Here is a 24,173-nt window from a genome sequence, read left to right as displayed (position 1 = left end):
GTATAGCAGCGGAATGTAAAACAATTGCATATGAAGGTAAAGGGAGGAGTTTAGAGGGAGCAAACTCAATGCAGACACAGAGATTTTTGGCGTGGTTCCGATAGGTGGTGCTATCGTACATCCACGTTGATGGAGACTTCAACCCACAGAGGGTAACGGTTGCACGAGTCCACGGAGGGCTCCACCCACGAAGGGTCCATGAAGAAGCAACCTTGTCTATCCTACCATGGCCATCGCCCACGAAGGACTTGCCTCACTAGGGTAGATCTTCACGAAGTAGGCGATCTCCTTGCCCGTACAAACTCCTTGGTTCAACTCCACAATCTTGACGGAGGCTCCCAAGTGACACCTAACAAATCTAGGAGACACCACTCTCCAAAAGGTATTAGATGGTGTGTTGATGATGAACTCCTTGCTCTTGTGCTTCAAATGATAGTCTCCTCAACACTCAACTCTCTCTCATAGGATTGGATTTGGTAGAAAGATGATTTGAGTGGAAAGCAACTTGAGGAAGGCTAGAGATCAAGATTTATGTGGCTGGAATGGAATATCTTGACCTCAACACATGTGTAGGTGGTTCTCTCTCAGAAAATGTATGTTGGAAGTGTAGGCATATTCTGATGGCGCTCTTCACGAATGAAGAGTGGGTGGATGGGTATAAATAGCCTCCACACAAAATCTAACTGTTACACACAAATCACCAAACTCGGTGGGACCGAATCATACAACTCGGTCAGACCGATTTAGTTCATAATGTGACTGTTAGGGTTTTTGGTGGGACCGACATGTCAACTCGGTGGGACCGATTCCATTAGGGTTAGGGCATAACGTAATCTCGGTGAGACCGGTTACACAAACTCGGTGGGACCGATTTTGGTAATAGGCAAACAGAGAGTTGGTCATGCAAACTCGGTGGGACCGATCCGCTCATCTCAGTTAGACCGAAACGTTACGAAAGGGAAACAGAGAGTTTGCATTGCAATCTTGGTGGGACCGATCGCTCATTTCGGTTGGACCGAAACGTTACGAAGGGAAATAGAGTTTGCAATCCCATCTCGGTGAGATCGAGATCCCTATCGGTGAGACCGAATTGATTAGGGTTTCTGGCAGTGGCTATGTCAAGTGAACTCGGTGGCGCCGGATAGGAAATTTCGGTGGGGCCGAGTTTGACTTTTGGTTTGGGACATATGTGGATATGAGAAAGTAGTTGAGGGTTTTTGGAGCATATCACTAAGCATTTTGAGAAAGTAACTCATTAAGCAACACCTCATCCCCTTTTAATAGTATTGGCTTTTCCTATGGACTCAATGTGATCTTGGATCACTGAAATGAAAAAGGTAGAGTCTTGTGCTTTGAGCTTGAGCCAATCTTTTGTCCTTAGCATTTTGAGGGGTCCACTTTCTAATCCATGCCATGTCAATCATTGAGCTTTCCTGAAATATTTATCTTCAAATAGCATTAGCTCAATGAGCTATATGTTGTTAAGAATTACCAAAACCACCCAGGGATAGTTGCACTTTCAACGATGACATGATGTAGACAAGATCTATCTATGTAGAGATAGACCCCATTGTTTTATCCTTAGTAGCAACGATACATACGTGTCGGTTCCCTTTCTATCACTGGGATCAAGCACCGTAAGATCTAACCCACTACAAAGCACCTCTTCCCATTGCAAGATAAATAGATGAAGTTGGCCAAACAAAACCCAAATATCGGAGAAGAAATACGAGGCTATAAGAGATCATGCATAAAAGAGATCAAAGAAAGTCAAATACTTTCATGGATATAAAAACATAAATCTGATCATAAACTCAAAGTTCATCGATCCCAGCAAAGACACCGCAAAAGAGTTACATCATATGGATCTCCAAGAGACCATTGTATTGAGAATCAAGAGAGAGAGAGATGAAGCCATCTAGCTACTAACTACAGACCCAAAGGTTTACAAAGAACAACTCAGGCATCATCGGAGAGGCTCCAATGGAGGTGGTGAATCCCATCCGAGATGGTGTCTAGATTGGATCTAGTGGTTCTGGACTCTGCGGCGGCTGGATGAATATTTCGTTGACTCCCCTACGGTTTTGGGAATATTGGGGTATTTATAGAGCTAAGAGGCAGTCCGGGGCACCTGAGGTGGGCACAACCCACCAGGGCACGCCTGGGCCTCCTAGCGTGCCCTGGTGGGTTGTGCCTCCCTCGGGGCACCCCCAGGCGCAGTCAGGGCCCGTTGTGTTCCTTCTGGCCCATAAAAATTCTCTGTAAAGTTTCGTGGCATTTGGACTCTGTTTGATATTGATTTTCTGCAATGTAAAAAACATGGAAGAAACAACAACGGGCACTTGGCACTATGTCAATAGGTTAGTACCAAAAATGATATAAAATGATTATAAAACATCCAAGATTGATAATATAACAGCATGGAACAATAAAAAATTATAGATACGTTGGAGACGTATCAGCATCCCCAAGCTTAACTTCTACTCGTCCTCGAGTAGGGAAGTGATAAAAACATAATTCTTGATGTGGAATGCTTCCTAACATGTCATATCATATTTCTTTCTTTATAGCATGGACATTTGGACTTTTATATTGTTCAAAGTAATAGTCTAGTTTTGACATGATAATTTAAATACCCAAGCATATCAACAAGCAACCATGTCTTTCAAAATATCAATGCTAAAATAAGCTATCCCTAGCCCATCATGCTCAACCATTGATCCATTCATGAAACACACTCGCATATTAGCTATGTCCAATACTCAAGTACGATCATATTGCCTCTAGTTGGTGCTAATTTTATAAGAGAAGATGGAGACTCAAATTCAAAGTAAAAATTGCATAAATTAAAAGAAAGGCCCTTCGCAGAGGGAAGTAGGGAATTGTAGAGGTGCCAGAGCTTAAAGAAAAAAACTTAGAGATAAAAACATTTTGGGAGGTGTATCCATCCCACCAACGAAAACAACTTAGAGTTCCAATACTTTCCATGCATAGATATATCATAGGTGGTTTCCAAACAGAAAATAAAGTTTATATATTTTTCCACCATACTTTCACTTTCCATGGCTAACCGTATCCACGGGTGCCCTCCATACCAACGCTTTCCAAGGAATTTATTATTTGACAACATAAACTAAATTCATTTTTTTGCATTTCGGGACTGGGCATCTGTCGTGGATTTGTCACTGCAGATGTCCTAGTGTGAGGACTTAGTCGTGAGGCCAACGCATCTATGTGGTAGCTTGAAAGGGGTTGAGCGGAATCGAGAGACGCAACGCAAGACAGGGATTTAGACAGCTTCGGGCCCCGGGAAACATCATCCGGTAACAACCCTACATGCTGTTTGTGGCTAGGTCTTATTATCATCACAAAGTAGTCGCCATAAACCGGCTCTGCCAGTTATCCCTGACCCTTCAGATTATCCCCCCTCTTGGGGTGCCCTGCCCCTCCTTATATATGTTGAAGGGACGGGTTACATGTAGAGTCCAACTTTGATTAAGACTTAAACTATTCTGACTTCTCTTCATGGGCTTAACGTCTTCGGCTTCATAACGTCTCGGGCTTCATAACCCCAGGCGACTCTATGCCCGCTGGGTTATGACTGTTAACCAGTTATCACTGTCTGCCGGGTTATGACTGTCAAGCAGTTATCATTGTCTGCCGGGTTATGACTGTCAACCAGTTATCATTGTCTACCGGGTTATGACTATCAACCAGTTATCACTGTCTGCCGGGTTATGACTATCAACCATTTATCATTGTCTGCCGGGTTATGACTGTCAACCAGTTTTCATTGTCTGCCGGGTTATGACTGTCAACTAGTTACCATTGTCTGTCGGGTTATGACTGTCAACCAGTTATCATTGTCTGCTGGGTTATGACTGTCTACCGGTTTATGATGGTCTGCCAGTTTATGATGGTCGGGTTATCATCTGAATTAACACATGTCGGGTTATCATCTGACTTAACACCTGCCGGGTTATCATCTGACTTTACACCTGCCGGTTTACCAGGTCCCAGCCAGGTCATACCGCGAGGTATATCCCCGACATTAGCCCCCAGTTTAATTTGGATTTATCCATGTTAAACTGATCCTAATCATCCTTAAGTCCTTGTCACTTCCTTCCTCTAGAAAATCTGGGTCAATAGGCCAGCTTCATAATCAATTTGCTGACATTGGTTTTGTCACAGAGAAATATTGTGAAGAATAATTCATTTGACTCAGCTCCCAATGCTTAACAAAAATATTGGTCTTTAAATTACTCATCTGATCTTCAGCCGGTTTAAGAATGTAGAACTTGCCGGTTTAAGAATGTAGAACTTGCCGATTTAATATTGATGGCACCGGGTCAGAATTGTAGTTAACATCAAGCTTGAAAATATACCTCTTATATGCCTATCACTTGTAGCCCCCAAGTCTTAAGAAGGTAGCATAGCAACAACTTAAGACTTGCTTCAATATAAATATCACAATGTTGAAGAAATCTGATTTGTTCATCCTAGTCATTAGTCATAAACTGAGTATTCCATATATGTAGCCCCCAAGTGCCACTTGGGACTTTGTAATTACCTGATGCTCATAAAAACTTCAACCAGTGTAGTCCCCAAGGGCCGGGTCATTATGCAATAATGAGCAGGGACTTTGTAAATATAATCATGTAAATTTTGAACAGCAACGTGTATCCCCCAAGGACCGGCTCAGTAAGATAATATTGAGTTGGGACTTGATATATACTTCAATGAAAATAACATCATATGATGTAACCCCCATCATGGGGCTTGAACCCACGTCCACAAGGTTAAGAGCCTTGTGCTTTACCAACTGAGCAGTGGACCCTTTAATACACGGATTAAAAGCTTTGTACCTTGAATTGTTGACAGGAGCAATTGGTAGCCCCCAAGGGCCGACTCATTATGATGTGATGAGTCGGGTCTTCAATAATGTGAGCAAACAATGACTTTGCATTAGCCCCCAAGTGTCATGGTGCATGCTTGCAGCAACATGAGACTTGTGTATTTAATGTAATCCCAACTTGAATAATGTAGACCCCAAGTGCCGGGTCGTAAGCCTGCAGCGACTCGGGACTATTCCTTCCATTGTAGAATAAATTATATCCATTGCGCTGAAGCGACTTTGAAAACCTCAATCATAATATTGTTTATTGATAACCATAATAAAAATTCAGCCGTGTTGGTTATTAAAGATTTGAATAATATAACCTGGTCTGAAAACCGATTCCTGCCATATAAACTGATATATCCGTGCCCATATGATACATGCTATGATGATGTAATGATGATGTAATGTATGACGCAATATATGATGATGTATGTGTATGATCAAGAGGGTTTAAGCTATGGTTCGGATATGACCAGAGCCCCCAAGTAGTCATAATTGTGGCATTGCGCCGATCAAGAGGTGTAGCTATGGTTCGAATACGACCAAGCCCCCAAGTGATTCCCCTAGTGCCCTTATGCCTATCAAGAGGTGTAACTATGGTTCAAACCCATAGCCCCCAAGTGATTTCTCTGGTGGCCTTAAGCCTATCAAGAGGTGTAGCTATGGTTCGGATATGAACAAGCCCCAAGTGATTTCCCTGGTGGCCTTAAGCCTATCAAGAGGTGTAGCTATGGTTCGGATACGACCAAGCCCCCAAATGATTTCCCTGGTGCCCTTATGCCTATCAAGAGGTGTGACTATGGTTCGAACATAGCCCCCAAGTGATATTGTGAGCTGTGCTCAAGGGATACCCATGTTTGAGCTGTGTTGTGTAGCAGACTCTCTTTGGCCCCTTATGATAATATTGGCTTGATAGCCGGATTACCGAAGTAACCAGAGATGTGCTCTTATGATAATATTGGCTTGATAGCCGGAATCAAGAGGGTAGTAAGACTATGTTCTTTTTGGTGAATACACCTATGTTTGAATAGGAAGCCCCCAAATGATATTGTGAGCTGTGCTCAAGGGGCACCTATGTTTGAGTTGTGCTCTTGCAACAGACTCCCTTTGGTCCCTTTAATTTTTTCTGAGAACTTGAACTTGTGAGAGATTATTCTTCTGGACCGGAAATTCTTAAATCAGATATTGAGAGCTTCAAAGCTTTGTGGGAAACAGCTTTCCCTTGAGCCTGATTTTAAACCGGAATCCTTCTTTTTAAGTCGGAAATTTTCTGACGGCCTTTAAATTTTTATCAATATATCGGTTTAGTGTCCTGCATTAGATAACTTTGCAAGCCGGAGTAATTGCTTTTTTAAAGAAAGCAACATAATATTAAAATATACTAGATGGATTTCACTTGGTATGCTATCCTAGAAATTATCCATCGTGGAGTTGATGATCATCACGGTGAAGCTGAAATAAATCACGGCCGAGCCAGCCGCGGGAGCAGACAGATAAGTCGGCCGCGACATTGTAAGCCCGTGCGGACGGAAAGAGTCGGCAACGGCATTGTAAGGCAGGATGAGCGCTAGTGCAAAAATTTGCTCATACTCCTTTTGCGACACCTTTTTGTAAGGCATAATGGTCCTGAAAAAAATATCATAGACCAAGTAATTGTTCCTTGATGAAAACAATATGTGTTAAATAAAATAAAATTTCAATGGATATCACCTGATTTATTTAGACGATGGAGGATCCGTGTCTATGAATAACCTCTGGTAATTTTCATCGGTGTTTTAGCTACTCTCTTCGTTAGAAGTAAGGCGGCATTGACGAGACCGTAGTGAAGGTGGAGGCTTTGAAGTGCTGGAATCGGGCAGCTTAAAACGGATCCTCTGGGTCATATTGACCCACCTTTTTTTTCTTTTTTTAATTCAGCCCCCACTTCTTTTTACACGGGCCAGTGACCCGGCGTGGAATCACATATGCCTTGGGGTGAAAAAGAGCCACAACAGAAGCCTCAGAGACCAACGACGTTGACTCGAAGGTGGAAGCTAGCGGGAGCGAGCCGGCACCCGCCAGAACGGTGCGGGCTGTGGCCACGGCGATCCAGAGGTGTGGGGCGGGCCTCGACAGCTGCGCGAGGCGTGGCAATTCTCTGGCCGAGGCGGACAGCAGAGGCGAGACCAAACGGGGGCAGCCTTGGACGAGGTGCAACGGTGGCTTAGCGCGGAGGCCACTTTAACCTCCGCATGATGGGGTATCTCCAAGTTCGGTAGTAGTGGCGACGGCGAGGCCGGGTCAACTTGACCTGGCGGCGGTTCAACACCGAGACGGCAACTCGACGGGGGTGGCTCAGTGACACCGCTCGGCGGCGAACAACGATTCTCACCACCAATCGGAGGCCCAGCAGAAACGCGGCCGTGGCAAAGGGGCCCACGGACGACCCGGTAAAGAGCAACGACGGTTTAGCGTGGCAGTTTAGAGGTAAAGTGATGGTTTAAGCGTGAGGTTAGGCATGGCAAAGTCGAGACGAGGCCGAAATGTCAGGCGCTCCGGAACCGGACGGCTCGGGGCCGGCGATTCAACGGTGGTTGGCCGTGTGATGAACCGGCGGCGGACGCAGGGCATCTCGAGGGCAGCTCAGAGCAGGGAGTCTGGATCACGGTTTTCTCTTTCAACCGCTGGAGGCTGGCTACTCTGTTGAGTATTGTGAATCGGAGGCGGCTGGCGGCTCGAAAGAGAGCCACATCAAAGGCAGGTCAACGAGCGGAGGCGTGGTGACTCATGGAAACTGGTCAAGTCGTCGCCGTTCGCGTGTGCCTGCTATTGGACCAGCTCGTGCATGGCAGCGCGAGGCGGGCTGAATCGGGCGCCACGCGGTTTCAGAGGCCAGCAGAACCGGCACAACTCAGCAGCAGAGATTAGCAGGTGTGGCGACTAAGACGGAGTCGTCCTGCGGAGACAGCTGCGGCAAAGCGGCGCCGAGCGGAGCCATACTGGGTTGAGGTGGCGTCCTATCGCCGTCTTCAGTGGAGGTTGAAGGTCAGCGAGGCGGCCAGCGGCTCTCCCCGACTACAGTTGGGGCGAGCGTCCACGGCGGCTTGTAGGCACGGCTCAGGCTACCGGACCATGCATCGGTGGCGGGTCAAGGCAGGAATGGCGACTTGGCGCAGCAGCAACATACGGCAGAAGCGGGGTTGACGCATCGGGCGGTTCAGCGCAAGAGCGACGCGAGGCCATGGCGGCTCAGAGGGCGGCGACCCCCGATGTGGTGGAAGCGCACCGCGCGGCCCGACAAGGTTGCGGCCGAATCAACGGCTCCGGGCCTGCTCCGGTGGAGGTGCTCGACGGCTCGGGCAGGTGGCTCAAGGTCGACGACCTGGGACCGTAGCGGCAGGGGCTGGCGGCCTGGCGCAGCCGGTTTGAGGCGCGGAGACAGCCGGCCGGAGCAGACGCAGGTGCGGGCAGATAGCGCGCTACCAATTGCGGGAGGAAGGCCGACTCTGCCGGTACTTGGAGGCGGGTGGAACGGCGACTTGACGTAGCGGTTCGACGCAGAAACGATGGCGATTTGAGACAGCGTGTGGAGTGAGACCGTAGAGACAGCCGGCCTAGGCGTAGGTTCGAAGGCGGGCGGTTTAGCACAGCCACGACCGAAGCCAATTCCATGCGACCGAGACCTCCTCCGGGTCGTGCTTGGTTTGACCGAACGGGTCCTCCCCCAGGTCGCGGTCCCTATTGATTGGTATACCAAATCTTTCCAGTGCCTGTCTTCACCAAGTGGATGTGGCAATTGATGCAAGGAATAAAAAACTAAACTTGCCAATTGATTCAACCTTCACGTGAGTACCGAATCCACCAGTTAGTATGTACTAGCACTTTAATACTGATCTGATTTGATGTTTTGACGCAATGCTCAGTAAACGCAATAAGATAACAGCCTCGAGACTTAAAGCTAATCTGCGTACGCTGACTATCATGGATGTAATCTGCTTCACATGCACCGGCTCTCGCAGTAGAAAACGGCAATTAAACAGCGGAAGGCGCTGAAACGGTTTCGGTCTCACCGGATCGCCCAAGCTGTCCCGATGGAAATCGACCTCACTCAGACGAGTGGATCAACAGGTCAAACGTGGCGAGGCGCACGGAACCCTAGCTTCTTTCTGACCTCAAACCTTCCCGAATGCGAGGGCCGCACGGCCGGCTCAATATGGAAATTTCAACAGGACTTGTGGTCTTGCCCGATACTTCACGAGCAGCCGTAACTCAGTCAACAACTGCTGCCTTTTCAATCTTGATCGATAAACTTGAAGTTGATATAGATTCTGACCAACTCTTCTTCAGCGGAAAATTACGCACGTCTCGATCCCTGAGAAAAAATCCCTCTAAAAACTTAACACCATCGTGCGCGGGCCCCACGGTGGGCGCCAACTGTTATGGATTTGTCACGGCAGATGTCCTAGTGTGAGGACTTAGTCATGAGGCCAACGCATCTATGTGGTAGCTTAAAAGGGGTTTAGCGGAATCGAGAGACGCTACGCAAGACATGGATTTAGACAGCTTCGGGCCCCGGAAACATCAACCGGTAACAACCCTACATGCTATTTGTGGCCAGGTCTTATTATCATCACGAAGGAGTCGCCGTAAACCAGCTCTCCCAGTTATCCCTAACCCTTCAGATTATCCCCCCCCCCTCTTGGGGTGCCCTGCCCCTTTTTATATATGTTGAAGGGGCGGGTTACATGTAGAGTCCAACTCGGAATAAGACTTAAACTATTCTGACTTCTCTTCATGGGCTTAACGTCTTGGGCTTCATAACGTCTGGTGCTTCATAACGTCTCGGGCTTCATAACCCCAGGCGACTCTATGCCCGCCGGGTTATGACTATCAACCAGTTATCACTGTCTGCCGGGTTATGACTGTCAAGCAGTTATCATTGTCTGCCGGGTTATGACTGTCAACCAGTTATCATTGTCTACCGAGTTATGACTGTCAACCAGTTATCATTGTCTACCGGGTTATGACTATCAGCCAGTTATCATTGTCTGCCGGGTTATGACTGTCAACCAGTTATCATTGTCTGCCGGGTTATGACTGTCTGCTGGTTTATGATGGTCTGCCGGGTTATCATCTAACTTAACACCTGCCGGGTTATCATCTGACTTAACACCTGCCGGTTTACCAGGTCCCAGCCGGGTTATAACTCCGGCCGGGTCATACCGCGGGGTATATCCCTGACAGCATCCCTAATATCTTTGCCTTACTCTTGTGCAATGACAAGTGAATAAACACTCATCTTGAGAATAACACATCTAACATGGAAAATATTAGCCACCCCTCACTACTCTGCGAGCGAAACAAACACACAAAAGAGAAGTTTATTTTTGAAAGTTAGAGATGGCACATGCAAATTTGCTTAGAACGGTAAAAGAATACCACATATAGGTGGATATAGTGGACTCATGTGGCAAAACTGGGTTAAAGGTTTTTGGATGCATAAGTAGTGATCATACTTAGTGCAAAATGAAGGCTATCAAAAGATTGGGAAGCGACCAACCAAGTGATGTCTACTACACAACCTTCGTCTTGTAGACGTTGTTGGGCCTCCAAGTACACAGGTTTGTAGTACAGTAGCAAATTTCTCTCAAGTGGATGACCTAAGGTTTATCAATCTGTAGGAGGCGTAGGATGAAGATGGCCTCTCTCAAGCAACCCTGCAACCAAATAACAAAGAGTCTCTTGTGTCCCCAACACACCCAATACAATGGTAAATTGTATAGGTGCACTAGTTCGGCGAAGAGATGGTGATACAAGTGGTATATGGATAGTAGATAAAGGTTTTTGTAATCTGAAAATATAAAAACAGCAAGGTAACTAATGGTAAAAGTGAGCGTAAACGGTATTGCAATGCTAGGAAATAAGGCCTAGGGTTCATACTTTCACTAGTGCAAGTTCTCTCAACAATAATAATATAATTGGATCACATAACTATCCCTCGACATGCAACAAAGAGTCACTCCAAAGTCACTAATAGCGGAGAACGAACGAAGAGATTATGGTAGGGTACGAAACCACCTCAAAGTTACTCTTTCCAATCAATCCGCTGGGCTATTCCTATAAGTGTCACAAACAACCCTAGAGTTCGTCCTAGAATAACACCTTAAGACACAAATCAACCAAACCCCTAATGTCACCTAGATACTCCAATGTCACCTCAAGTATCCGCGGGTATGATTATACGATATGCGTCACACAATCTCAGATTCATCTATTCAACCAACACATAGAACCTCAAAGAGTGCCCCAAAGTTTCTACTGGAGAATCACGACGAAAACATGTGCCAACCCCTGTGCATAAGTTCATGGGCGGAACCAGCAAGTTGATCGCCAAAACATACATCAAGTGAATCACGTGATATCCCATTGTCACCACAGATACGCATGGCAAGACATACATCAAGTGTTCTCAAATATTTAAAGACTCAATCCGATAAGATAACTTCAAAGGGGAAATTCAATCCATTACAAGAGAGTAGAGGGGGGGGGAAGAAACATCATAGGATCCAAATATAATAGCAAAGCTCGCGATACATCAAGATCGTATCACCTCAAGAACATGAGAGAGAGAGAGGGAGAGGGAGAGAGAGAGATCAAACACATAGCTACTGGTACATACCCTCAGCCCCGAGGGAGAACTACTCCCTCCTCGTCTTGGATAGCACCGGGATGATGAAGATGGCCACCGGAGAGGGATTCCCCCCTCCGGCAGGGTGCCGGAATGGGTCTAGATTGGTTTTCGGTGGCTACGGAGGCTTCTGGCGGCGGAACTCCCGATCTATTGTGCTCCCTGATCGTTTTAGGGTATATGGAGATATATAGGCGGAAGAAGTACGTCAGGGGAGCCACGAGGGGCCCACGAGGGTGGAGGGCGCGCCCCCTGCCTCGTGGCTTCCTTGTTGCTTCCCTTACGTGGACTCCAAGTCTCCCGGGTTGCTTTCCTTCCAAAAATAAGTTCCGTAAAGTTTCAGGTCAATTGGACTCCATTTGATTTTCCTTTTCTGCGATACTCTAAAACAAGGAAAAAACAAAAACTGGCACTGGGCTCTTGGTTAATAGGTTAGTCCCAAATATCATATAAAATAGCATATAAATGCATATAAAACATCCAAGGTTGATAATATAATAGCATGGAACAATCAAAAAATATAGATACGTTGGAGACGTATCAGCATCCCCAAGCTTAATTGCCGCTCGTCCTCGAGTAGGTAAATGATAAAAACAGAATTTTTGATGTGGAATGCTACCTAACATATTTCTCTAATTAATTCTTCTTTATTTTGGCATAAATGTTCAGATCCATAAGATTCAAGACAAAAGTTTAATATTGACATAGAAACAATAATACTTCAAGCATACTAACTAAGCAATCATGTCTTCTCAAAATAACATGGCCAAAGAAAGTTCATCCCTACAAAATCATATAGTTTGGTCATGCTGCATTTTCGTCACATAAGAATACTCTCATCATGCACAACCCTGATGACAAGCCAAGCATTTGTTTCATACTTTAGTAATCTCAAACTCATAAACCTTCATGTAATACATGAGCGCGAGCCATGGACATAGCACTATGGGTGGAATAAAATATAATGAGGGGGTTATGTGGAGAAGACAAAAGGAGAAAGTCTCACATCGACACGGCTAATCCATGGGCTAGGGAGATGCCCATAAATTGATGTCAATGCAAGGAGTAGGGATTGCCATGCAACGGATGCACTAGAGCTATAAATGTATGAAAGCTCAACAAAAGAAACTAAGTGGGTGTGCATCCAACTTGCTTGCTCACGAAGACCTAGGGCACTTGAGGAGGCCCATTGTTGGAATATACAAGCCAAGTTCTATAATGAAAAATTCCCACTAGTATATGAAAGTGACAAAACAAGAGACTCTCTATCATGAGGATTATGGTGCTACTTTGAAGCACAAGTGTGGCAAAGGATAGTAGCATTGTCCCTTCTCTCTTTTTCTCTCATTTTTTCGGGCCTTCTCCTTTTTTTGGCCTTTCTCTCTCTTTTTTATTTTGAGCCTTCTCTCTCTTTTTTATGGACTTTCTCTTTTTTTATTCCTCACTTGGGACAATGCTCTAGAAAATGATGATCATCACACTTCTATTTACTTAAAACTCAAGAATTACAACTCGATACTTAGAACAAGATATGACTCTATATGAATGCCTCCGGCGGTGTACGGGGATTGTGATGAATCAAGTGTGACATTTATGAAAAATTATGAACGGTAGCTTTGCCACAAATACGATGTCAACTACATGATTATGCAAAGCAATATGACAATGATGAATGTGTCATGATAAACGGAATGGTGGAAAAGTTGCATGGCAATATATCTCGGAATGGCTATGGAAATGCCATAATAGGTAGGTATGGTGGCTGTTTTGAGGAAGATATAAGGAGGTTTATGTCTGACAGAGCGTATCATATCACGGGGTTTGGATGCACCGGCGAAGTTTGCACCAACTCTCAATGTGAGAAAGGGCAATGCACGGTACCGAAGAGGCTAGCAATGATGGAAGGGTGAGAGTGCGTATAATCCATGGACTCAACATTAGTCATAAAGAACTCACATACTTATTGCAAAAATCTACAAGTCATAAAAAACCTCGGCACTATGCGCATGCTCCTAGGGGGATAGATTGGTAGGAAAAGACCATCGCTCGTCCCCGACCGCCACTCATAAGGAAGACAATCAAATAACACCTCATGTTTCAAATTTGTTACACAACGTTTACCATACGTGCATGCTACGGGACTTGCAAACTTCAACAAAAGTATTCCTCAAATTCAAAACTACTCAACTAGCACGACTTTGATATTATTACCTCCATATCTCAAAACAATCATCAAGTATCAAACTTCTCATAGTATTCAATGCACTCAATATGAAAGTTTTTATTATATCCCTCTTGGATGCCCATCATATTAGGACCAGTTTCATAACCAAAGAAAACTAACATGCTGTTCTAAAGACTCTCAAAATAATATAAGTGAAGCATGAGAGATCAATTATTTCTATAAAATAAAACTACCACCATGCTCTAAGAAGATATAAGTGAAGCACTAGAGCAAACGACAAACTACTCCGAAAAATATAAGTGAAGCTCAATGAGTAGTCGAATAATTATGCAACTATGTGAAGACTCTCTAACATTTAAGAATTTCAGATCTTGATATTTTATTCAAACATCAAGCAAAACTAAATAAAATGATGCTCGAAGCAAAACACATATCATGTGGTGAATAAAAATATAGCTCCAAGTAAAGTTACCGATGAACGAAGACGAAAGAGGGGATGCCTTCCGGGGCATCCCCAAGCTTAGGCTTTTGGTTGTCCTTGAATATTACCTTGGGGTGCCTTGGGCATCCCCAAGCTTAGGCTCTTGCCACTCCTTATTCCATAGTCCACCGAATCTTTACCCAAAACTTCAAAACTTCACAACACAAAACTTAACAGAAAACTCGTAAGCTCCGTTAGCGAAAGAAAACAAAACACCACTTCAAGGTACTGTAATGAACTAATTCTTTATTTATATTGGTGTTAAACCTACTGTATTCCAACTTCTCTATGGTTTATAAACTATTTTACTAGCCATAGATTCATTAAAATAAGCAAACAACACATGAAAAACAGAATCTGTCAAAAACAGAACAGTCTGTAGTAATCTGGAAACATATACTTCTGGAACTCATAAAATTCTCAAATAAATTTGAGGAACTGAGTAATTTGTCTATCAATCATCTGAAAAAATAATTAACTAAATAGCACTCTCCAGTAAAAAATGGCAGCAAATCTCGTGAGCGCTAAAGTTTCTGTTTTTTACAGCATGATATCAAGACTTTCCCCAAGTCTTCCCAATGGTTCTACTTGGCACAAACACTAATTAAACACAAAAAAACACAACCTAAGCAGAGGCTAGATAAATTATTTATTATAAACAGGAGCAAAAAGCAAGGAATAAAAATAAAATTGGGTTGCCTCCCAACAAGCGCTATCATTTAACGCCCCTAGTTAGGCATAAAAAGCAAGGATAGATCTAGGTATTACCATCTCTAGTAGGCAATTCTTCAATGAGGCATCTAACATCTTTAGGAATTTCTTTCTTTTTATTGATTATCAAACTTTTAGGCACAAGATTGAAAAATTCATTTGTAACAAATGGTTACTTAATGATAGCAAAAAGATTGGGATGAATACTTATAGATTTGAGATCCGCAGTTCCCTTAGAGGATTCACCCTTATTTTTAGGAACATAAATAAGCTTGGCAATTTTAGTGGAAGGACTTGGAGTATTCTTTACGGAAGAAAAAGCGGTTCCCAAGTTGGTAATAATATCCTCAAGTTTATCGATCCTAGTGGAATCATGATTTATTTTCTCATTAACTATGGGTTCCTTCTCTTTAATATTTTTCAAAGTGACTACTACTTTAGATCCATATTGAGAGATTCGGTTGTGGATCTTTTTATCCAAATTTTCAATTAATTCTACGGTAGCAACCTTATTTTCAATAATTTCGAGCCTCTGCATTACATGCTCCAAAGTTAAAACAGTTCCATTAACCAAAAGAGGGGGTGAGCCAAACAAATCTATCATAGCATTATAAGAATCAAAAGTATGGCTAGCCAAGAAGTTCCCTCCGGTAATAGTATCAAGGATATATCTGTGCCAAGGAGTTACGCCTACATAAAAATTGCGAAGAAGAATGGAAGTAGATTGCTTCCTGGTAGATCTATTTTGAGCATTGCCAATTCGATACCAAGTATTTTTTAGATTTTCTCCCTCCCTTTGCTTAAAATTTAGAATTTCATTCTCGGGAGACAACAGAGAAGATAAGGGACTAGCCATAATGACAAGCAAACGGAAAAGAGGAAAATAGAGAAAGAGAGGGAGGATAGAGAGAGAGAGGGCGAATAAAACGGCAAGGGTGAAGTGGGGGAGAGGAAAACGAGAGGCAAATGGAAAATAATGTAATGCGGGAGATAGGGATTGTGATGGGTACTTGGTATATTGACTTTTGCGTAGACTCCCCGGCAACGGCGCCAGAAAAGAGCTTGATGTCTACTACACAACCTTCTTCTTGTAGACGTTGTTGGGCCTCCAAGTGTAGAGGTTTGTAGGACAGTAGCAAATTTCCCTCAAGTGGATGACCTAAGGTTTATCAATCCGTAGGAGGCGTAGGATGAAGATGGTCTCTCTCAAGCAACCCTGCAACCAAATAACAAAGAGTCTCTTGTGTCCCCAACACACCCAATACAATGGTAAATTGTATAGGTGCACTAGTTCGGTGAAGAGATGGTGATACAAGTGGTATACGGATAGTAGATAAAGGTTTTTGTAATCTGAAAATATAAAAACAGCAAGGTAACTAATGGTAAAAGTGAGCGTAAACGGTATTGCAATGCTAGGAAATAAGGCCTAGGGTTCATACTTTCACTAGTGCAAGTTCTCTCAACAATAATAACATAATTGGATCACATAACTATCCCTCGACATGCAACAAAGAGTCACTCCAAAGTCACTAATAGCGGAGAACGAACGAAGAGATTATGGTAGGGTACGAAACCACCTCAAAGTTATTCTTTCCAATCAATCCGCTGGGCTATTCCTATAAGTGTCACAAACAGCCCTAGAGTTCGTCCTAGAATAACACCTTAAGACACAAATCAACCAAACCCCTAATGTCACCTAGATACTCCAATGTCACCTCAAATATCCGCGGGTATGATTATACGATATGCGTCACACAATCTCAGATTCATCTATTCAACCAACACATAGAACCTCAAAGAGTGCCCCAAAGTTTCTACCGGAGAATCACGACGAAAACGTGTGCCAACCCCTATGCATAGGTTCATGGGCAGAACCCGCAAGTTGATCACCAAAATATACATCAAGTGAGTCACGTGATATCCCATTGTCACCACAGATACGCACGACAAGACATACATCAAGTGTTCTCAAATCTTTAAAGACTCAATCCGATAAGATAACTTCAAAGGGGAAACTCAATCCATTACAAGAGAGTAGAGGGGGGGGGGAACATCATAGGATCCAAATATAATAGCAAAGCTCGCGATACATCAAGATCGTATCACCTCAAGAACACGAGAGAGAGAGAGAGATCAAACACATAGCTACCGGTACATACCCTCAGCCTCGAGGGAGAACTACTCCCTCCTCGTCATGGATTGCACCGGGTGATGAAGATGGCCACCAGAGAGGGATTCCCCCCTCCAGCAGGGTGCCGGAACGGGTCTAGATTGGTTTTCGGTGGTTACGGAGGCTTCTGGCGGCGGAACTCCTGATCTATTGTGCTCCCTGATCGTTTTAGGGTATATGGAGATATATAGGCGGAAGAAGTACGTCAGGGGAGCCACGAGGGGCCCACGAGGGTGGAGGGCGCGCCCCCTGCCTCGTGGCTTCCTTGTTGCTTCCCTTATGTGGACTCCAAGTCTCCCGGGTTGCTTTCCTTCCATAAATAAGTTCCGTGAAGTTTCAGGTCAATTGGACTCCGTTTGATTTTCCTTTTCTGCGATACTCTAAAACAAGGGAAAAAACAGAAACCGACACTGGGCTCTAGGTTAATAGGTTAGTCCCAAAAATCATATAAAATAGCATATAAATGCATATAAAACATCCAAGGTTGATAATATAATAGCATGGAACAATAAAAAATTATAGATACGTTGGAGACGTATCAGCATCCCCAAGCTTAATTCCTGCTCGTCCTCGAGTAGGTAAAAGATAAAAAAATATTTTTTTATGTGGAATGCTACCTAATATATTTCTCTAAGTAATTCTTCTTTATTTTGGCATAAATGTTCAGATCCATAAGATTCAATACAAAAGTTTAATATTGAGATAGAAACAATAATACTTCAAGCATACTAACTAAGCAATCATGTCTTCTCAAAATAACATGGCCAAAGAAAGTATTAAACAATATTAAACTTTTCTCCAATCCCTTTTTCATCAATATTAACTATACTAAACAAGGAATCAATAGAAGAAACACCCATCATTTTAAGATCTTCATCAGTTTTGTGAAAGAAATCACTAGAAAATGCCTTTTCTAAAAATTCTCTTTTAGCTCTAAGCATAGTGGATATTTCCTTACTTTCATCCATAGAAACATAAAGAGCTTTAATTGATTCATCAACCTTAGGAACACAAATTTTCATCTTGAGATTTTCCACATCATGAGCAATTCTATCAACACTTCTAGACGAATCATCAATCATACTCAACTTTTCTTCTATGGAAGTGTTGAAAACTTTTTGCGTATTGATAAATTCTTTAATATTGTTCTCAAGATCAGAGTGTGCCTATTATTACTATAAGATTGATCTCCATAGGAATTGCCATAATTAGTAGAGGAATTACTAGCAAAAGGTCTAGGATTAAAATTACCTCTATAAGCATTGTTGTTGAAATTATTTCAAGAGATAAAATTCACATCTATGGCATCACTATTTTGCTCAATCAAATTCGACAAAGGCATATAATTAAGATCAATAGGAGCACTTCTACTAGCAACCATTTCACAAGAGCATCAACTTTTTCACTCAAAGAAGAAATTTCTTCGACATAATTAACCTTTTTAGTAGTAGGAGCCCTTTCGGTATGCCATTGCGAATATTTTGCCATAATATTATCAAGCAATTTGGTGGCTTCACCCAAAGTAATTTCCATAAAAGTACCACTTGCAGCTGAATCTAAAAGATTACGAGAAACAAAATTCAACCCCGCATAAAAAATTTGTATGATCGTCCAAAGATTTAACCCATGAGTTGGGCAATTCCTTAGCATCATTTTCATCCTTTCCCAAGATTGTGCAACATGCTCATGTTCTAGTTGCTTGAAATTCATGATCTGGGTTCTAAGGGAAATAATTTTTGTGAGCGGAAAATACATAGTGATAAAAGCATCTTTGCACTTATTCAAAGAATCGATACTATTGCGAGGTAAAGAAGAGAACCAATTTTTTGTAGAATCGCGCAAAGAGAACAAAAATAATTTCATCTTGGCAACATCATTGTCCACATATTTTTTCATTTGCATATTGCATAATTCCACGAAGGTATTAAGATGGGACGCGCCATCCTCATTAGGAGTACCGGAAAATTGGTCTTTCATAACGAGATTCAGCAAAGCAGTATTAATATCACAAGTCTCCGCACTAGTGGCGGGAGGAGCAAGAGGAGTGCCGATAAAATCATTTTTGTTGGTATCTCAGAAATCACATAACTTGGTGTTCTCTTGAGTCATGATGACCACACAACAAGATTGCACTAAAAAACAGATCTGGCAAGAAAACGACGAACGAAAAAGAGGGGCTAATAAAACGACAAATTTTGTGAAGTAGGGGAGAGGAAAACAAGAGGCAAATGGAAAATAATGTAAATTGCAAGGAGATGAGATTTGTGATTAGGAACCTGGTATATGTTGAAGATCCTCCCCGACAACAGCGCCGGAAATTCCTTTTGATGTTGCTTGAAGCTACGTCGGTATTTTCCCAAAGAGTAAGGGATGATGCAGCACAATGACGGTAGGTATTTCCCTCAGATATGAAACCAAGGTTATCGAACCAGTAGGAGAACCAATCAACACAATGTAAATAGCCCCTGCACACAGATAACAAATCCTTGCAACCCGACGTGTTAAAGGGGTTGTCAATCCCTTTCGGGCACGGTGCCAGAAATTGGTGCATGACAGTAAAAAGGTTGTAATAAATTGGATAAATAAATCACAAATAAAATAAAGTGCAGAAAAGTTTTTTTGTATTTTTTGGATTAATAGATCTGAAAATAAATGCAAATAAAAGTAGATCGCAAAGGCAAATAATATGAGAAAGAGACCCGGGGGACGTAGGTTTCACTAGTGGCTTCTCTCGAGAAAAATAGCAAAGCGGTAGGTGAACAAATTACTGTTGGGAAATTGATAGAACTTCAAATACTCACGACGATATCTAGGCAATGATCATTATATAGGCATCACGTCCAAGATTAGTAGACCGACTCCTGCCTGCATCTACTACTATTACTCCACACATCGACTGCTATCCAGCATGCATCTAGTGCATTAAGTTCATGGAGAAACGAAGTAATGCAATGAGAACGATGACATGATGTAGACAAGATCTATATATGTAGAGATAGACCCCATCATTTTATCCTTAGTAGCAACGATACAAACGTGTTGGTTCCCTTTCTGTCACTGGGATCAAGAACCGTAAGATCGAACCCACTAGAAAGCACCTCTTCCCATTACAAGATAAATAGACCAAGTTGGCCAAACAAAACCCAAATATCAGCGAAGAAATATGAGGCTATAAGAGATCATGCATAAAATAGATCAAAGAAAGTCAAATGCTTTCATGGATATAAAAACATAGATCTGATCATAAACTCAAAGTTCATCGATCCCAACAAACACACCGCAAAAGAGTTCCATCATATGGATCTCCAAGAGACCATTGTATTGAGAATCAAGAGAGAGAGATGAAACCATCTAGCTACTAACTAAGGACCCAAAGGTCTACAAAGAACTACTGACTCATCATCGGAGAGGCACCACTAGAGGTGGTGAACCCCATCCGAGATGGTGTCTAGATCGGATCTGGTGGTTCTGGACTCTACAACGGCTGGATGAATATTTCATTTATTCCCCTAGGGTTTTGGGAATATTGGGGTATTTATAGAGCAAAGCGGCGTTCCGGGGGGCACCCGAGGTGGGCACAATCCACCAGGGTGTGCCTGGGCCTCCAGGCGCACCATGGTGGGTTGTGCCTCCCTCGGGGCACCCCCAGACGCAGCCAGGGCCCGTTGTGTTCCTTCTGGCCCATAAAAATTCTCCGTAAAGTTTCATGGCATTTGGACTCCATTTGATATTGATTTTCTGCGATGTAAAAACATGGAAAAATAGCAACTGACACTTGGCACTATGTCAATAGGTTAGTACCGAAAAATGATATAATATGATTATAAAACATCCAAGATTGATAATATAACAACATGGAACAATATAAAATTATAGATACATTGGAGACGTATCAAAACGCCTATGAGGGTGACTTAGATATGATGAGTCAGCCATATGGCGAATCGGGATATCCACATGCTAATGAGGATATGGATGATCTGCCTGGGCAGGAACATCGTAGGAGGGATTGCAAAAAGTCTCTCTTCATGAAATCCTCACAGGACACGCCTGAAGATGCCGCCTCAACACAGTCTCAACTAGCCAGGGGTCTTACAGTGCTTAGCCCGGCAACACTAGGGTAGGGGTTAAGGAATGGTCTGGAAGGTGTGCCCAAGAAAAAGGAGAGGAAGAGACCGGGGAAGATAGCTTCCTCCAAACAAGCCAGAGCACATAGCAGCCAGATGGTGGATTTTGAAGAGCGTGTACTCGTGAAAGATGCAGCCATGTTCCATGTCACAGACGAGCCGATGCTACCGCCGAAATCGCTAGAGGCACTATCAGTGGATCTCAGGAGATTGCACAACCATGTGTTGTCGACTGAGAAAAGCCTACTAGACTTGAAGGATCTAGGATATCTGACATACGCAGCTCGTGTGCCTGAGGGGAAGTGCTACGTCGACACATGGCCCGCGGAGGTGTTCTTCCTGCGGTTTGACCATATCTTCGAGATGTTTCTGACAAGGCGGCTCGATTTTACAATCGTCCGCCTTTTTGCGCTACATATGAGCTCCGCCACGAAGAGAGAAGAAGTCTCGCAAATCTATGTGGCTGATCCATACTACATGCACGAGTCTTTCTTGAGTCTCGATGACTTTGAGCGTGAAACTGCTAGGGAGTACCTCCAAAACTTCATGGTACAGAATAAGGACCAGGAAATTGTCCTCCTGCCTTATCATCCAAAGTAAGTCAGTTCCGGACAACCCTTTCGTACATTTCAATCATTCCTTCTCGCTCATATGGAGAATAATTTGTGGTGTGTTCTTCCCCACAGCAATGGGCATGCCGTCCTTATCGTTCTTTACCTGCGAGTTCCCACGCCGTGTATTTCGACCCTAGCAGAGACTACGAGAAGAAGGACTACACCCACATAATGAATATTCTAGATGATGCTCTCCTAGGCTTCGGCATTAGGGGTGGCCACCTACAGATTAGGAAACAAAGGAACAAGAAATTGGGTTTCTCACATAAAACTAACTTCTGCTACATCCATGTCCCAAAACCAAGCAAGAAAGATGGATTCTACCTCCTCCATATCATGATTGAGTTCAACACGGATCACCAAAAGCTTCGCATGAAAACCAAAAACGATGATCATATCCGCAAGTCGGTAGAATCTCATGGAGAAGCGGATTATAAACTTAGAGATGACTTCTTTCGCATCCAAAGGGACATTGCAATGATCATCATGAAAGAAGTCATCGATGAGAAGGGGATGTTCCACCACGTCCCTATATCGCGATCTGACGTCCGAACTCGCATAGGCATGCAACGTCATGACCTCACGCCGTTCAAGAAGCTAGGGTCCATCCTTGATGATATGGAAGGATGGAACTTCTAGTGATTTACAATGCCGATGATGATCATATGTGTCGGTTGAACTTGTATACTTTCTGTAGCGATGAAACTTTGGGATGTCCATGGTCCCTGCCGAACTTGCGTAATGCTACTTTGTTAGTTTGGATACGATGACATGCATACCTCTAGTTAATTAGTTAGCGTACTATATGTTGCATCTAGTTGCTAACCCTTTCTTTTTTCGTGTTGCTCTAGTATATTTTGTTGCATATGATCGTATATTCTCTTGATGAAGATGAATCTCTAACAGGTACCTAGATTCTTGATGGCGAAGAAGGAGTGCTATGTCGTGTACAAAGGGAAGGTTACGGGAGTGTACGACGAGTGGCATGAGTGTTAGGCACAAGTGGAGGGGGTCTCGAGTGCCAGTTATAAAGGCTTCAAAAGCAGACAAGAAGTAGAAGCTAGTTACTTGAGGTTCACGCTAGCGCGAGAGAGGACTCATAACCGCCGCCTCATGTACTGCATAGTTTCGCTATCACTCATAGTGATAGCACTTCTCGTGTATATCATTGTTTATTGATGATGATGTAGTTGCAAGTATTCGAGACTTGCATGTATCGCTATTTTCGAGATGATGACGAGAGATCACTTTGTGTTGGATGATGATTATGATGATGACATGATTTGATGAGACTATTTGTATGTATATGCTATGATTACATTTGTGGTCTCGCAGCCATTTGTATGTGTATGATGATGACATTTGTATGTGCTAAAGAATCTTGTATAAAGCCTGTTCAAATACAAAACAAATATGCAAAAAAATAGCAGTAGCGAGGGGAGTAAAGTTAGCAGCAGTGTGCCACTAGCAGTAGCGCGGCCTAATACAGAGTGCTAGAGATATTAGGAGTAGCGCGCTATTTTACAGCTCGCTGCTGCTACGCTTGTATAGCAGTAGCGCAGGCCAACACACGCTGCTGCTACAGGTTAGCTATAGCGTCGTATCAGTAGCGTGGTTGCCCACGCTACTGCTATACCTAAAACCCGCGCTGCTTCTAGGCTTTTCCCTAGTAGTGCATGGTGGTCACTGTCTACTTCCTTGGGCCACATTATCACTGGTATACCGAGGTGCTATACAAACAGTTTTAACCCCTTTCTACGACAGCATTTTGAACCGTCACGAAGTGAGTGTGTGCGATAGGGGGGGGCGTCCTTCCCACACGACCCAAAAACCGTTGGGGATAGGGAGCCATTGTGCATACAGTTGTCCCTATAAAACTATCTCTAATATCTCGAATATCCCAAATGCTTCATCCTTGCAAATCATTTGTGCTAGCATTGCCATCGCAATCAAACTTATGTGGTTTTACCTAAAATCAGGCGCAGCCCAGGCACATTCCAGGCATGTACCAAACTGGCTCTATGTTTATGATGCCTGGCACATCACAAATAGTTCATGATTGTAAACCGTGTACAATAGGTCGACAATCACACACATTTAGTTTTCCCGCACCGTTCGTGATATTGTCTGACATCACACACGCTTTGCAAATGGCAACTATGTGCATGGTTACACACGTTTCCTCTCCGTGAACCATGTCGGATTATGACGTATATCACACACATTGTGCTTTATAGACTGTGTGCGCCGTAATGAGCTGCTGAGCGTAATTTCACCCTAATTTAATCGCTGCTATTTAAAATTGTAGCTAATTTGAA

Source organism: Triticum urartu, chromosome 6 (genome assembly GCF_003073215.2).
Source record: "Triticum urartu cultivar G1812 chromosome 6, Tu2.1, whole genome shotgun sequence".
NCBI lineage: Eukaryota > Viridiplantae > Streptophyta > Magnoliopsida > Poales > Poaceae > Triticum > Triticum urartu.
This window is presented reverse-complemented; position numbering follows the sequence as displayed.